General features: G+C 35.3%; 1 protein-coding gene and 1 long non-coding RNA gene across 4 annotated transcripts in view; one reads left to right on the plus strand and one right to left on the minus strand.

Moving 5' to 3' along the window:
* LOC126912830 (uncharacterized) overlaps positions 1-16,969 on the plus strand; it is a 481,090-nt gene that overhangs the window by 455,886 nt on the left and 8,235 nt on the right. Inside the window, exon 2 of one of the 2 annotated variants that reach the window (XR_007707478.1) lies at positions 3,265-3,530. The exons of the other annotated variant lie outside the window; for it this stretch is intronic. This is a non-coding gene — a long non-coding RNA (uncharacterized LOC126912830). Of the gene's footprint in view, positions 1-3,264; positions 3,531-16,969 lie in introns of those variants that run through there. 2 annotated transcript variants of the gene reach the window in all.
* LOC118269701 (uncharacterized) overlaps positions 1-16,969 on the minus strand; it is a 185,769-nt gene that overhangs the window by 75,163 nt on the left and 93,637 nt on the right. The gene's annotated exons all lie outside the window — the stretch shown is intronic.

Below are 16,969 nucleotides of genomic sequence, written 5' to 3' on the forward strand. Positions count from 1 at the left end.
CACTACACTTATGGAGCCTTTGTATGGATTTTCCTGATCCTTTATAACAGGCTGTATTACTATGGGATCGACATTATAAATGATGACGAGTGGGTGTTTAGCATACACCCACGCTTCAAGATTTATCTTGTTAAAGATCCTTTATGTCATATTTTTCTGTAATAGAATCTGGTATCTTTGGATCTGTTTATACTTATACTCGTCTTGAATAGTTATTACTTGAAACAATATTCTCTAAATAAGTCCAATCAATTTCGAATTAGAATAGCGCTACACATTACTCAAGTATATAAAAACACGGAATGGCAATCCGTCATAATCAGGGAGAGGTCAAGCGCAAGACGCACTTTCATGGGAGGAAAGAAAAACACCATGGACCGCGGGCTAGTCGTAGTTTTTATTACAAAAAACTAATGTTCTTTTTAGCAAAATTGTATAGAACCATAATTTTTATCATCTTCAGCTATTGAATTAGAACTCAAAACGGGATATTTACCGTGTTTTTTTTTTAGTATAGCCATGATCACAAAACAGTTCATTCATGATGGTGCTTGCAATAGTGCCGAAATATCGGAAACTCGAAAAAACTAAAAAACATGGTAAATATCCCGTTTTGAGTTCTAATGATGTTACTAGTGACCATGTCAGTTTAAAAACTTATATCTTCAGCCAGATCACGATCGAACTGTCGAACTAATCTCCCTTTTAAGGAGTTTAAGCAAAACACGTGAGTTAATTCAACACTCATAAATTCAACTTCAAAGACTGTTTAACAAAGTGCTCACACAAGAAGGAGAGGCAATTACATAAATTATTGCAGCGAATAATTGCTGCTAATTAAACCGTTGCAGCAATAGCGAACGAAACATGTTGGTCTGGAGCCTACATACGTAAAACTAAAATAATATGGCGCTTCAGATCCAGAAGATACGGTTATATTAAACATTCCTACCCCTTGTATCCACTAATATGAAAATTCGTACGAAAAAATGTACCTATGAGGTACCTATTTTGATTAATGTGTTTAAGCTTTTTTGTGCTGTCCAAATGTGGTATTGTAATTTCGTTATTATAATATGAATATTTTGTAGAAATTATTATAGTTATGCTACTAAAAATTATTACTGAGCAGGGGTTGTCAGTTTAGCCAATTCCGAAGTTTAAATGAATTGTTCTTATTTAACGCTATCATAAAAAGATAGGTAGGTACTTAAGAAGTTACTAGTTACTAAGTGACTGACAGAAACGGTCTGTTTCAAGACTTCGACTTCAAAAACTCAAATTATTTCTTAGGGAATACAGAAAAGTTTCCAAAATTACTGATAAGAAGTACTTCTAGGGTTCTAAGGGTAAAACCCTTCGAAGAATTGGTTTTTCAGTCTCAGAAACTTCTTTTACTATTTACAAAAACAACAAAAAACAGCGTCAAAGTCAAAGTCAAAGCATTTATTTCAATTAATCCTAAATTAAGCACTTTTGAAACGTCAAACTGAATTGTCCGTCAGTCTGTCTGTCAGTGAAGCTAGGTGCTCGTTCCAAAGTGTACACAGACAGTGTACAGACCATATCTGCAATTAGACTCTTGTTAAGAAACCTTTCCGGACAATTTAACCTTCCATCTGGCAGGATAAAGATACACAGAACCATTTTTAATTAGGTCACAAGCTTTCAAACGGCAAAAACCATCATAGTCCCTTCAGTGGTTTTTGCGTGTTCCCGAAGCAAACAGACACAAAAAAAGGTATAGAAACAGTTTCAAAACAAATTTAACCTAAATTGTATTATGATTTGGTTTAAAATGTCACTAAAACACTTTATACGATTTAATGTGAGTAATTTTATTAAAATGTTTCTGTAACTGAACGAAAAATGTCAGAATAAAAATAAACGAATCAAACGTACTAAAAATTGAGATCAGTGGCGTGACATTAAAAAGGTGTGTCGATGCTAATGTGTGTCTAGTAGTAAATGAAATGAAACGCTAGTGATGCTGATTATGAATGAATAAGAAAACAAAAACAATATTACACTACAGCTTTAGCTCGCAGCTTCACCCGCGTTCCCGTAAGATAAAAAGTATGTGTGTGCGTAATTCCAGACCATAATCTGCCCTTGTTCAAATTTCATTCCGATCCCTTTAGCCTTTTTGACGTCATTGAGTAACAAATACGCATAAACTTTTTTATTTACAACTAGCTTTTGCCCGCGACTTCGTTCGCGTGGAATAGTGACTTCCGGCAAATTTTTGGTTTTAACCACATAGTTCCCGATCTCGCGGGATCTTTTCAAAAATGAGATGTGGATGATATTCCAGGGAACTCTTCAAAAATCAACATAATGAGCTCTGCGTTTGAATTTAATAGATGTATACTCACTTAGGGCATTGAAAAAATAGTTTAAAAACGGACTTAAACTAACTTAAAACTAAAGAAAGCTACGAATTACGAATTTATAACAATTAAAAAAGAAACTATATTACAACCTATCCTCTATGCTATAATAACCAAGCTTAAACTAAATAATTTAAAAGAAACGACTTAAATCTAATCTAATTAATTTATAAATTAGACTTACAATTTTATTAAAAAAACTAACTACAGTAACTACTAATAATCGATATCAAACTAAACCTACGTTAAATAGTTTAACCAAAAAACCAGGAAAACCCAACAAATAAACTTATTAATTGACAAATACAACGAAACCAATTTAGAATATACGAAACAGCAGGACCACTACAGACAAATAATCATACGACTGATAACACACTTTTTCTACGATAGTACCGAAGCGCTCGGCCGATACCCAACCAAATGAATGTAACGAAACCATAGCGCGATCTATTTCGATCCCAACGCCATCTATCGAGGATAAAGACAACTTGGATTATTTATTTATACTCCGTTCGGGCATTTTCTTTGTACTAAAAGTTTAATTATATTGATATTATTTTTTTCATACCTTTTTACTATTTATTTACTTTTTTTCGATGAATTAAAACAATAACATGAACCGAAGTCGTGTAACGATCGACATAGAATTATCTATACTCCGTTAGAGCATTTTCTTTGTACTAAATGTTTTATTATATTGATATTATTTTTTTCATACCTTTTTACTATTTATTTACTTTTTTCGATGAATTAAAACAATAACATGAACCGAAGTCGTGTAACGATCGACATAGAATTATTTATAAATAATTTATTTCTTATTTTTATTTTTTGATTTTTGAAATAAAAATATATCTATGTCCTTTCTAAGGTTCTAAACTATATCTGTACCAAATTTCAACCAAATCCGTCAAATAGTTGCGGAGATTAATGGTATAAGCATAGAATGTTCGACGTGATTCTTTAATTTGACATAACTTTTTTATTTATGAACCGATTGACATGAAACAAACACTAAATGTAAATTTAAGCATCCCACAATATATTCGTGAAAACCGCATCCAACTCGGATCAGCCGTTTCTGAGATTAGCGCGCACAGACGAACAGACAAACAGACAAACAGACAAACAGACAAACAGACAAACAGACAAAAAAAAAGTTAATTACATTTTTGGGTTCGACATCGACATAACAATAACCCCTGCTATTTTTTTTATTTTTATTTTCAATGTACAGACAGCACTTTTCTACGATTTTATTATATGTATAGATATTAGTAAGTTCAGACCAGTAGTTACAAAAAGCTCTTCTAACTCAAATAACAACTTTTTTTGGTTCTCTTTCCTCCCCTCTTTCTCTGTCTAAACTATTAATTTTAAAATCATATTTATATCAATAAGTACAAATTCTAATGTCTTACTTAAACATCTATTAGTATCCAGTTCTATGTACCCATTGTCTGTCATTCAGTAACTTACAACAAACCCGCAATACTCCATATTGGTTTACTTAGTCATTACTGAGCGAGCATGTGTAGGCCGTCAAGCTTAATTATTATCTGATAGATAGTTCAGATTCAGACTAAGCACGAGTTCTAGATTAAAGTCATTAACCCTAAGAGCGGTATGGAAATTCACGTTGCGACGACACGTGGTTTAACGATTGAGAGAGTATACCTTGCTGATCTTTGAGGTTATGTGTCGAGTCTTGATATTTAGTACGCAAACATGTAAAGGTTAAATTAGTAGACGGTTTTAGTTTAAATTATTTAAAGTTTTATTACCGTTTTCTTTTGTAAATATGCAAAAAAGTACTTATTCCAGAATGCCTTTTAAAGCGAATATTTTGGTCTACTGATACACAATAAAGTTAGTAAAAAAAATTTTTTAATAATTATGATGTTTTATGGGTTAAGAGGTAAACGAGCAGGCGGATCACTTGATTATAAACGATCACCATCAATAATCATCATGTGATGTTTGATGATATTAAAAAATTAGTTTGTAGTGTATTATATAAAGTATAGTCACTTTTAACAAGCAGTAATGAGGTTTTTTGTATTAATTTAACCCTTTAAATTATTCAACGACTTCTCCCACCTTGAACAAGGCGAGACGGAGCTAAAAACCACCTGTTCTTACTCCTGCTTTTCGAGCCGGAACCCCGGTAACCCGCTAGGCAGCTCAGATAATGAGGTATAGATATTAAATTGATTTACTAAAACCAGTTGTAAAGTTCAACAAAAGGTAGTAAAACTTACTATAAAGTAGATACTAAGTTGCACACGATATTCGAGTATATTGTGAACAAAATACTATTACTGAACTACAAACGTAAATAAACTACTAAACATGATCAGTTTACGACTTCTAACTCTGAATTATGTTAAAGATTTAGTTTACAAAGTATGAAATTCTACTTTGTGTGAATTTTGGTATCCAATATAACCTGAAATTTACAGGCACTAGAAGTTGAGCTCGGCTTTTCTCTAGGTTATAAAATAGGGAATGAAACAAATTTATGTATATAACTAAAGTTACGGAATGTGGTTGACAAAGGCCACTTTACTTCCTTGGATCTTGAAATAATATCTTACCTTTACATAGTATTTTTATGAAGGGGTAGACAGAAATGACGAATATAAAATTCTTGAAGTAAAAATTTAAGTGCATTACAATTTTAATGTTCTGTGAATTGATCTGTACCGTCAATCTAATCAAATCAAACATTATACGAGTACTTTTCCTTACACCTTTATAATATAAAGTTATAAGTATAAATACTATATAAATTAATCTTACGTTGTTGTCTTAAATATTATTATTTTCTAAATATAAGGTCTTTTGTGCTTTTCAGAAGCAACCTATTCACTCGGACCTTGAAGACAGGTTATACCCATCAGGAAATACAGACTCCGGCAAAGAATTCCACTCCACAGGTCAAGGATTCATATTTATACAGTAAGTTTTATTTTAAAGTGGTTTGGACTTCAATTTTATATATATGTACATACATAATCTCACGCCTGTCTTGCCACGGTTCTTACACACTTCTGTCGTTTCATCCACAGTCATCAGTCTTTTCATGCATGCTCATTACTAAAAAATTTAACTTTTTAAAAAATACAACAGTACACGCACACATTTGAAACGTGAATCATTCGACTGCATTGTCGCGACTTAAACTCCACTTAATACTACATAAATGGTCTATAATAGCGGCACTGTGTGCACAGGTGTACATAATGGTTAACAATGGTCCGTTTAGTGTTACAAACACGGTCCTGGACTGACCACATTGAATAAAACAAAAGGTGTTCAGACAAAAGTGTGCATTTAATTGTTTTGCAGCTTTCGAAAATTCTTTTTTAATTGTTTATTATTTTGTGTGTGGATGTGGTTAGTGGTTTGTATGTGTTTCTTAATTTTGGGTTTTGAGCTTCGGTGATTTTGTATTTTAGTTTGATGACAATAACTCTTTTAATATAGAAAGTTATATACGAAGTAGCTTCTGCCAGCGCTTCGCGTTCCCGTTGGATAAAATGTATCCTATGTGTTCAACACGATTGACAATCTGAATTCCTAGTGCGAATTTGTTTTACTCGTTTGTACTGATTGGTTGCTTCATTCGCCGGCCAATCAGAGCGCCGAACACGCTCTCGTTTCGTTTTCGTTCAATGTAAAGCAAACTCGTACTAAGAGACTCACAAAATCAAATCAACAAACTCTCATTGTCTAATGTAATGAACAGTATAATGGTAATTATTGTCCTTTGACATTACAATATCAATGTACCTCTCAGCATTATCTTCTACCAACGTGACTTCAGTTCTATAGAGTTATATGAAACTAGGTCTTCCCTCCCCGCAATCCCAGCCACGTGCTTTATTCTTAAGACGTGTTGTAACGTTGTTTCAGAAAGGTTGTGTTATTTTAACCCTTCTCTAGAAGAGTAGGTATCCATTGCTGAAGACCATTTTAAGTTTATTAAATTTGCAGTTATACCTACATATTTCAATACTTTACATCTACGATACAGAAGCAAACACTAGTGTGGGCACACGTGTTTAAAACTAAATGGGGCCTACCGTATTTTTCCTTTTCAGATGGTGCTAGTGAAAACCTCTCGGTTTTTTTCCAATAGGGAATTAGCTAGTGTCACACCATTGGACGTTCAATATCTGACAGCTGCTGTGATTGGACAAAACAAACTCAACTCCTTTCTACTTCCTTACACACTACCATTTACTATATGTGTCCCTATTAAAAACTGATAATACGAACCATTGACACACGGTATAATGAGATCTAGGTGTAATTTTATTCGTCACTTTTACCCCTTATAGCAAAAATATATATATTTCCTTAAAATCTCGGTCGCACGGCGAACCGCGAAACTGCAGAGGTTTTTAACCGCACAATTTTGTGAAACAAGAAACTGAATACAAGCGGCTGCACTTGTCTTTCAATACAATTAAATATTACACGATTAACTGCCACGGTTTTGTTGTAGTGCAGCTAAGGCCCAAAATTGTATGCGTCAATAAAGAACACCCCTATTTTTCTTAAAAAAAATGTTGCACCCACGAGGCTCATCGATGCGCGAAGGCGTTAAAATACAGGATGAATAATTCTAGTGTATATATTTTCTCGAGCTCTTCCCTGAGGGAACTGAACTATCAGCTGTTAGTTATGTGCGCCTGGTAGGTCGGAGATCACTTGTAGATAAATGAAGATAGACATGATGATAAAAAGGAATTGGTAAGACGAGATTCGGAAATAGTAAAGGATCTTTCGTTGTTAGAAGATTTTTGTGTGTTTGATTGAAGATTGAACTAATTATTAAAATCGTAAATACCTCTTGTGATTGTTGACTTCAGAATTAAAATAGCGACTGATGGAGATAGAGAACTATTAGTAAGATTTTTAACCATTAGAACTGATGCCCAGTCTCCACAGTTTTATTAATTGTTGTTCTACTTAACTATTTCATAATAAATATGTACATGCTATCCTAAAAACGCAAATAGACGCATTTTTATGATTAAATTTTTTTATTAAAAACTGATAATATTTTGAGTCTAGATACGTGTATTTTTTAGCTCTAACTTTATTATGTGTATCGTCAAAAGCATGAACTGTGAAATAAATAATAATAAATTTTAATATTAATGACGTAGGTAGGACGTAATAAGGTTAAATACAGAAAACAGATCCATATTCAACTTAGTAATAATTTAAACGAAACAATTTCGTAGTCCAAATGAATGTTTATTCCGCGACCAATACTTAAAATTAAATTAAAAATGAATTGTGCACCTGTTCAATTTAATAGTACAACATAAATGATTAATATTTCACTATTACTGTTTACATATTCGTACTGTATATGTCTCGTGCGGCAATAAGTTTTGTATTCTAAAGAATCGTAATTAGGTCAAATTGCGCACATATCTAATTAAGATAAGAGGATAATACAAGTCTAGGTGATATGTATACCAGTGCCTGCGGCGTGTCGCCTTCCGCGCGCGCTTCAAATAGCCATCAGACTACCACAGATGCGGCCCAGTGGGGCTGATGCCTAATCCGGAGCTGCGGTCTACCTAGTCGTACGGCTGTCGAAAGGCAGGAGTACAAATGGGTTGGTTTTTAGTCAGTAAGAGTCTGACACTCCTCGTAAGATAATACTTTTACACTTTAATCTCTAAAATAACTACATGAAGTTGAAATTTGGAACAAAAGTCGATTTTGGTATCTCGAATAACATGTAGGCAACTTTTTATCCCACGGCAACGCGGGTGGAGTCGCTGGCAGAAGCTAGTTCTCAAGAATACAATGTAGCCTTTAGTCCCACAAAGAATAGTCTAATAACAAATCCTTAGCACTGAACAAAACAAAATAAATCTCGATATCATTTAAAAATTCCCATTTACTATGAAAAGAAAAGTATTATCGTATCATCAATTACCCCTTTGTAAAGTACAACTAGTAACAATTCATCAACAGTACTCTAGAATGAAGTATAGCAAATAGACACGCAAAGAAACACATGTATAGATCACAGTAGCGCAGTGATCTCGGCAGTCACCGCATATCAAGCTATAATAACTAGCATAAACTGACCTCCCAATCTTGGGAACGATGATACAAAGCGAGACCAGGGTAAACTGGTTTAGTATAGCTCTATATAGTCATGTGCACTTTCCAGGGATGCTGAACCTTCTGTATCTAGTTACGCCTTTGTTGAAATCCAGACAATGCATTGACATATGTCCCTCGTGTTGTAAACAGCTGAAATTTGATCGCAGCAAACTGTGTGGAACTGGTTTGTTGGAAATGCTACTTTTTGTTGTTTCGTTTTACGGTTTATTTTGCTTTGTAGTTTGGGTCTTTATTCTCTTAATTCGGTAATTTTCTTTGAGTACTTTTTACGCTTTTATGACTAAACTCCTAGTCTATTGTTTCTATGAACATAGAAATAGTTTTTACGATGTCCCAAGTTCAAAAGCTGAGTCAGAGAAACGTTTTATTGTCATCAATCTGCTACCAATTTTGGAATAGTGCCTAAACTCTTCCGACATAAAAGATCCATAATACGAACAGCCAAAATGGATGTATCCATTCAATATGTTCGCACTTAACAATCTTATTTGACGAGATATCGCGAATTACGTAATTCTTCATACAAATGTACTAGCTTACTCAATAATCTGTCTTCTAACTAAATACCTCTAGTACTTTACTAATAGGAATCATGACAAATAAACACATAATTCGTATTTAACATCCATTACCAAAGAATCGCCGTACAAATCTTACTTACACCGTTATTGTCTAGAACGTACTACTAATAGGCACTTACTTTCCTCTACCATTAATGTGCCAGGCTATTTCTGCTCCAAATCTACAGTTCTATAATAAATCCTGGCACAAACTGGATTAAACGAATTATATTTTGCGCTTTCATTTCATTAGGTAATGGATTTACTTTATGACATGTTTTTGGAGTCCGTGGCAAACATAAAATCATGGTATTTAATTCTCTAAATACTCGTAACATGAATTTTATGTGTATTCGTTTCAGTCGGTTATTTTATTAACTGCAGTCGTGATGGAAGTAAATCTATACTTATAATAAATCTGTAGGGAGGTCAATTCTGTACATGAAATATATTTCCAAAATAACTATCAGCGGGTGATGAGTGATCGATACTGACGCCAAAACTGCAATCAGAAAAAAAATTGTCTGTCTGTCTGTCTGTCTGTCTGTCTGTCTGTCTGTCTGTCTGTCTGTATGTTCCTTATAGAAACAAAAACCACTGGACAGATTTCAACGAAACTTGGTACAATTGTTCTTCATAGTCCTGGGCAGGTTATAGTATACTTTTCATCACGCTACGATAAATAGGAGTAGAGCAGTGAAGGGAAATGTTGGGAAAACCGGAGAACTTACTCCATTTTTGAAGCTTCCGTCGCGTGTGCAGCCTTAATGGTTAAAGCTATACAGAAATCATGTATGACAGAAATGTTCTCCTTAAAATTGTTTAAAAAATATTCCACGACAGCAAATGTCTATCTTTTATGGTTGACTCACAATAACACGTATAACTCCCGATAGCTTAGCAGTTCGGAGCTTTCTGATTATATTTGTCTACCTATTCTTACGTTTATAACACTCATTCATTCCTAATTAAAAAATGTTTACATTATTACCTATTTAATAAAAAAGAATCATAGAAATCGGTACAGAAACACCAAAGATATACATGAATTACGCTTAGTTTATATTAAGTAGGTAAAGGCGTAAGTACTTATATTAATTATAGGTATTATTAATTATAGTAGTTATAGGTATGTAGTTTTATCTATACATATAATAAATCTGAAGAAGGCTCAATTCTGTACGTTAAAAATATTGAAAAAATTAATAGCAACTGGAGGAGTAGGCGGGGCGCGTGAGAGAACAAACCTCCACACGCCCCAGCCGTCGCGAGAGACGTCCGGGCGTCGGGGATCGCGGGATGATCTCCGGCCACCGTAAGTGCGGGCCTGCGGCCGGCGAGCAAGGGTAGCTCACCGGCCGAATAGAACCAGGGGCCTTAGTCTGCTATTACATTGTGTCAGAATGGTCGATCACTGAGCAGTGCAAGAGGGACGGAGCTATGTAGGTTGTATAGCTCCGTCCCTCTCGCACTGATCAATGATCGACCATTCTGACACGATTGTAATAGCAGACTAAGGCCCCAACCCGTGCGTGCGGCGCGTCGCGTTCCGCGCGCGCCTCATAGAGCCATCAGACCACCACAGATGGGGCCCAGTAGGGCTGATGCCTGATCCGGAGCTGCGGACTACCTAGCGGGTTTACCGGGGCTCCGGCTCGAAAAGCAGGAGTAGGAACGGGGTAAAAAATGGAGAAATAAAACATCCACGCGAAGACCGATATCCACGCGAAGACCGACATCCACGCGAAGACCGACATCCACGCGGACGGAGTCGCGGGCGGAAGCTAGTTATACATATAAGTGGCACAGTTCCATATTTTCACGGTTAAACTGTCTATTCTGGTCTACAGGTGTAACTATAACTAATGTAAAGTATAGCGACATTTCAAAGGTTTCATTTTATAGACGTAACTTACAAAACTTGACTGCACAGTTGGCGCGGCGGCTGTGCAACGGGTAGCAGGATCGATCCCCACACGGAACAACTCTTTGTGTGATCCTCAAATTGTTGCTTCGGGTCTGGGTGCTATGTGCAAGCGAACTTGTGTGTTTTTAAACGCACCCACGACGAAAGAAAAAGTCCTAGTGTGGGTATATCAGTCTAATGGCTTCCTGCTAGGCTGGTTGGAAGCGACCTGCATCCAGAGGCTTCCTATGACCTTAACTGGGTCATCTGTCCATCTTGATGGCCGCTGGGGTAGAAAAATCCTCGACTGGAAGCCGCGTAACGGCAAGTGTACAAGAATATACTTTATGTAAATTGAATATCTCTCTCAAAATAATATTGTAAGTAAACATACCTAAACATATTCAATATTATCGCAGAATAACAAGACCGCTGAAATCTCAAATTTCTTCCCAGAAATACAAAGTAAAACATTACATGTATTAATTCCTATGGTACGAGTACTTATAACAACACGATTTAAAAACTTGACCTTTAGAATAAAATACGACAGTGATCTCTCAATTGTAAAGGTCGTTTTAGACGCAAAAAACGTACCTGGATTTTTTGGAAGCCAGATAGCTATTTCTGAAAGAATTGAAATTATATGGACTTCCAAGTTCATTTTTAATACTTTTTCTTAGAATTTTATTGTATTATTGTTGGAAAAGGTATGGATTTTTCTCAGAACAGATATATACCAAGCAGGCAGTTGCTAGGTTCTAATATGTGTCCCTATTTGACACTGAGCCCAAGGCTGTATTTCTAAATCAAAATAAAACGTGACTACCAACTGTTATGAGAAAAAATATTATTATAATCCTGGACAATATTATTAGAATGTCATGTAATATAACTCATATTGTTTATTACTTTTTAGGCCTTTGTGTTGAACCTCTAATTTTATATTAGGTATTATTTATACTTTTATTAAAATTTATCTACGATGAAAGAAATCAGAACCAATATAATTATTTGATGTGACGTGATTTTTTAATGCTTTTTATATAGAAATAATTTTTAGTTTTGATTAACTTTTTAGTTTTTTTAGTTTAGTTTTTTTTTAATTTTTTTTATTCGATAAAATCTAATGCTTGACTACAATCCCACCTGATGGTAAGTAGTTACAAATATTATGTTTATAAATATTAATTATTATTGGTGAAGATAAATTTGGTATTAATCCAAATCGCCCACGAACTTAATTTAAAGCCTTTGTACATGATTCATCTCTCATTTAACATTTTCATCTGGTAACTAACGAGTTGCAAGCGTGGGATGTGAAGAATTTGGCGAAACTATTTTTAAAACTATATAGTTAACTACACTAATGACTCGTCAGACCATTTAGCATTTAGGGTCTGGTCTCAGTGATAGCGTAAAGCGGATACTGATTGAACCATCAAACTTTTATTTATGCTGTTTCTCAGCAACAGCTTAATTAAACGGATCTCGTTTATCATTACGATATTATTATTTATCAGACTAGGTTCTAGATCAGTATCGTTAATTGGAGTTTACTTTACGGTAAACGAAAACGAAATGAGAGCGCGTTCAGCGCTCTGTATTATGCGCTGGTTTATTCGAACCGACCAATCAGAGCACCGAATGCGCTTTCGTGTCGATTATTTTAAACGTCCAGCAAACTAATACTAAGAGTACTGATTGGCCGATGCAAATGAACCAACCAATCAGAGCGGCGTAAAGCAACGTAAAGCAAACTCATACTAAGGGTACTGGGGTTTGAACGAGAGAATAATCTGAGTTCGTCACGATAAGTTAACGTTACGTTTTACTAATGCGTCTACCACACGTGCATGCTTGACCGCAGTTTTACTTGCGCATGCCAGCTTGTACACTGAACACTGTGCGTGTAGTTGGTAAAACGGTAGCTTGCGCAAACTCCAAGGCTTGGCTTGATGGTTTTTAAACTTGCTTGAAATTCTGGCATGCGCAAGCTATACTTGTACAAACTTGTCTGCGCGTGTGGTTGGTAGTTCAGTGTTCAAGCCGCTCTCAGTTTAGTCGAGTGGAGTAACTGTATGCGCACGGTCGTTAAAAATGGCGGATTTACTATTGCGGATTTGTAAATAATTCCGCCAATCGCTTGGCTCATCTCTTAAATCCTTGATAGATGTATATGTCCCTTAGCCACCTAACGTGTATTCCAGTAACACATCCACCTAACGTCGGTCATGGTGACCGCTTGGGTTTAAGTACTATTAACAAGGTTAAAAAGTCATAAATTGGCAAAAAATTAAACCACATTAAGTTCTTTAGTTGTTTTTATTTCAAATTGTTTTAATAAATTCTTAAAATTAACATTTTTTTCTTTTTATTATTATTAATCAAAGTTCACTTACAAATATTTCAACAAATTATAGGTTTTTTATTAAACTGAGAGCTAAGCAATAACAATCAATGAGATCAATATTTTTTTAATTATTTTAGTAATTTAAGTATATAACCTCTTATATAAAACTATCATTGGCACAATCAAATCACAATCATTACAAAATTACAGCCCCCTAACATTTACAATTTGGCTCGACCAACGGAACCGATTTTTTCCGAAATAGTTCCGGTATCTTGCCAATGGAACATCGTCATCTGAAGATTGATCATCAACTGGCACATCACCATCATCATTATCATTATTTTCACATAACTCGTCAACATCAATTTCAGAGTCTGATTGACACTCACTTTCAATCACGTGGTCTAAAGGCCAAATGAAGACTGCAGTAACGTAGAAGATGTATCTACGTCACTGCAGTCTTCATTTGGCAATTCCGGCTCGTCCCTTCGATCCTCAGCATCTGAGTCACTCTCTTCTAACCATCTACAGATATTTCGATCACGTTGAGACATGCTGAACCTAAAAAACGATAAGAAAATGTTAACACTAAAAGAAACGTAACAACCTAACGTCGGTCACCAGGACCGCATACGATATATATTTACCTGATTCTTTTCACTGCGCGCACGTGTTGCTTGGCCGAGCGCAGAGCGCAAACCGAAAAGGGAGGGGAAAAGGTACACAGAGTCACAGGCGTGGGGCCCACGTAGTAACGGAAATATTTGAAAAAATAGATCGCTCAGAGTCACCGTGACCGACGCTAGGTGGTTAAGGGATGTGAATGAATTTTTCTATTCAACAGCCATTTTTTTGTCCACTTTGATCGTTTACACTTTGACTTTTGTATTTTCTTTTTTTCACAAGCAAACACTTGAAAAATGGTAGTAGAAGAAATAGTTCTTCATTGGGAACCATTGTTTCCACGCCGACGATGTCGACAAGAATGTGGCTTGCGCGTACTTAACTGTGCCGTGTGGTAGACACATCCGTGTTCAGTCTTTTCATGCGACAAGCATGTGCAATTAAAACTGTGGTCAGGCATGCACGTGTGGTAGGCGCATAAGACAAAATTATGTTGCCAGTGAATGCAAAATAATTATAATTTCTGTGTGCACTTCCAAACTTCTATCCAGACAGAAGTTTTTACATAAGCGGACAATCTTACATACGCTGTTCACTTAGGCCACACAAATGATCGTTCAAGAGAATTTAGAATACAAATATTTGAAGTTCATTTGTTCAGAAACACATTAGGCTTGAAAGTAAATAAAGAAACAATTTAAATTTTGTTATAGTTGTTAACTAGACACTTATTATCGTTTTTGGCCTTAGTTTTTAAGTAAATATAACTGTCCAATTTTCCAGCCTGAACATTAAAATAGCACATAACCATATGTTATAAAATGTAAAGCTTGATACTCGTAGTCACACGAAAGCAATGATTGAAAATGGATTTGAAACTACGAAAACATTTTCGAAAATACCGGGTATATAAGTATATAGAGTTCGATATATATAGAGCAGTAAAACTATAAACTATGAATAAAATACTATCCGGTAGTTTAACGTGACTATAAAAGTTATAACAACGAGTAAAATAAATTGAAGCGCTTTTCAGTTTTAGTCACGAGCTAAAAACTCGCGCATAAATAAATCATGTGCCAACCCTATTAAATTATAAGTTAGTTTGTCAGTCATTTCGCTAAAATGTTAAATGCTAACAGTTCCGTAAAATTTCACTTTATTTTTTCAATTTGCTAAAGTGGAGTAAGTATCGTCACGCCTTTTATCCCCGAACGCGTAGGCAGAGGTCTATATTACGGCACTTAATGGAAGTGTACAATGGACTCCCACTTTTCATTATTTGTGTTATAAGTCCTATGTAATAGATAGAATAGAATAGATAACAGATAAGAGGGTGAGCCTGTTGCCATATAATTCCAGGATCCGTAAAGTAAGTCGCCAATGAAATAGTAAAAAATCGTCACAGTTGGATTTACACGTAAATTCTTAGTGTACACAAACATAACTTAGTTTACATTAAACATCTGACATTTAAATTGTCTCAAAAAATAAATTCGTTGATTTTCTGTGTGGGAGAACCATGCTTCGACCGGAGTGACACCACGGCCTCACAGAAGACCGACGTGAAACAACGCTTGCGTTGTGTTTCGTTGCGTGAGTGAGGTTACGGGATTCCCGAACAACAACCCTTAAATTCCTAACCCCCAAAAAGCCGGCAACGCACTTGTAACGCCTCTGGTGTTTCAAGTGTCTATGGGCGGCGGCGATTGCATACCATCAGGTGATACGTCTGCTCGTTTACCGGCCTGTTTCATACAAAAAAGTATTAAATTAACTTACACTCATTAAAAATGATGTCTTAAAAAATGTCCTGACAATTATAACTGGATACAAAATAATTCCAACGTTCCACATACGGGTGCACACATTGGTGCATTACTGCATACGCTCCGTTTCAACGAACTTATCAATAGAAACTTGCTTTAACAATGGAATGGATATAAAATGCAACTTGCAGACTTCTTTACATATATCACGTTTATCTCTAAGCTGTACAAAATTTTGCACATTTTTATTTTGTTATGTGAACAATACGAGTGTTTTATTTAAAAAAGCAATATCGCCGCGCCTTTTATTCCCGAAGGGGTACGCAGAGGTGCGCATTATTAGTTTTAGATTTATTTAATCAGTTAATTAGTTTAGGAGCCTACTTCATGTAAACAATGAGACAATCAAACCAGTTTCCACTTGTATTATCAGCGTTTCTATTACATAACCAACTCAAGTTCTTCTCGACCCAAAAACAGCCAAGAATCAACTTTAAACAAGCAAACTAAAGCAGAAACTTGAAAAATATTATGATTCATTATAAAAGAGCATCGCACTACAAACTAAAAACTCATAAAAATGATGCAACGAATAAAAAACCTTACAGCACCAGATTCTTTAACGTTGCTCATAAAAATTCATTAAACTTTAAAAAAACAAAGCGGATAGCCCTAGCCTGGAGTCGGTAACAAAATTTGAAACACCCAATTTTCTTTTCAAGACTTATGTAAAATGGCCGTCGGCTCCCCAGTAATCCTTGGGCCAAATGCGCCGAGATTATGTATATTGGAACATAATTGGATATAGAACCTGCCTAAATGAATGGGGGATTCCGTGACATTTGAGCCTAATGTTTTGTTGCGATTTAATTCGTTTTTGTTGATATTTCGGTACTCGGATTACTCTATAATAGAGGAAGGACTTAAATGATTTATTTCAATTAATTTCGACATTTTATGTGTTGAGAATGTATTGTTTGGAATTCATTTCTAGATTTTTTGTTTAAATAGAAACGATTACCTAACATTATTGCAAAAAAGAAAACATTTCATTATTTTCTTTGTTCTTGTTTTTAAAGGGTGAAAACCATCCAATGACATTCCGCCTTGGGCGAGGCGAGAGATAGTGTCAGGCTCTTACTGACTAATAACCACGCCGTTCCTACTCCTGTTTTACTAGCCGTTAGGCAGTCCTACAG

Source organism: Spodoptera frugiperda, chromosome 30 (assembly GCF_023101765.2).
Source record: "Spodoptera frugiperda isolate SF20-4 chromosome 30, AGI-APGP_CSIRO_Sfru_2.0, whole genome shotgun sequence".
Taxonomy (NCBI): Eukaryota; Metazoa; Arthropoda; class Insecta; order Lepidoptera; family Noctuidae; genus Spodoptera; species Spodoptera frugiperda.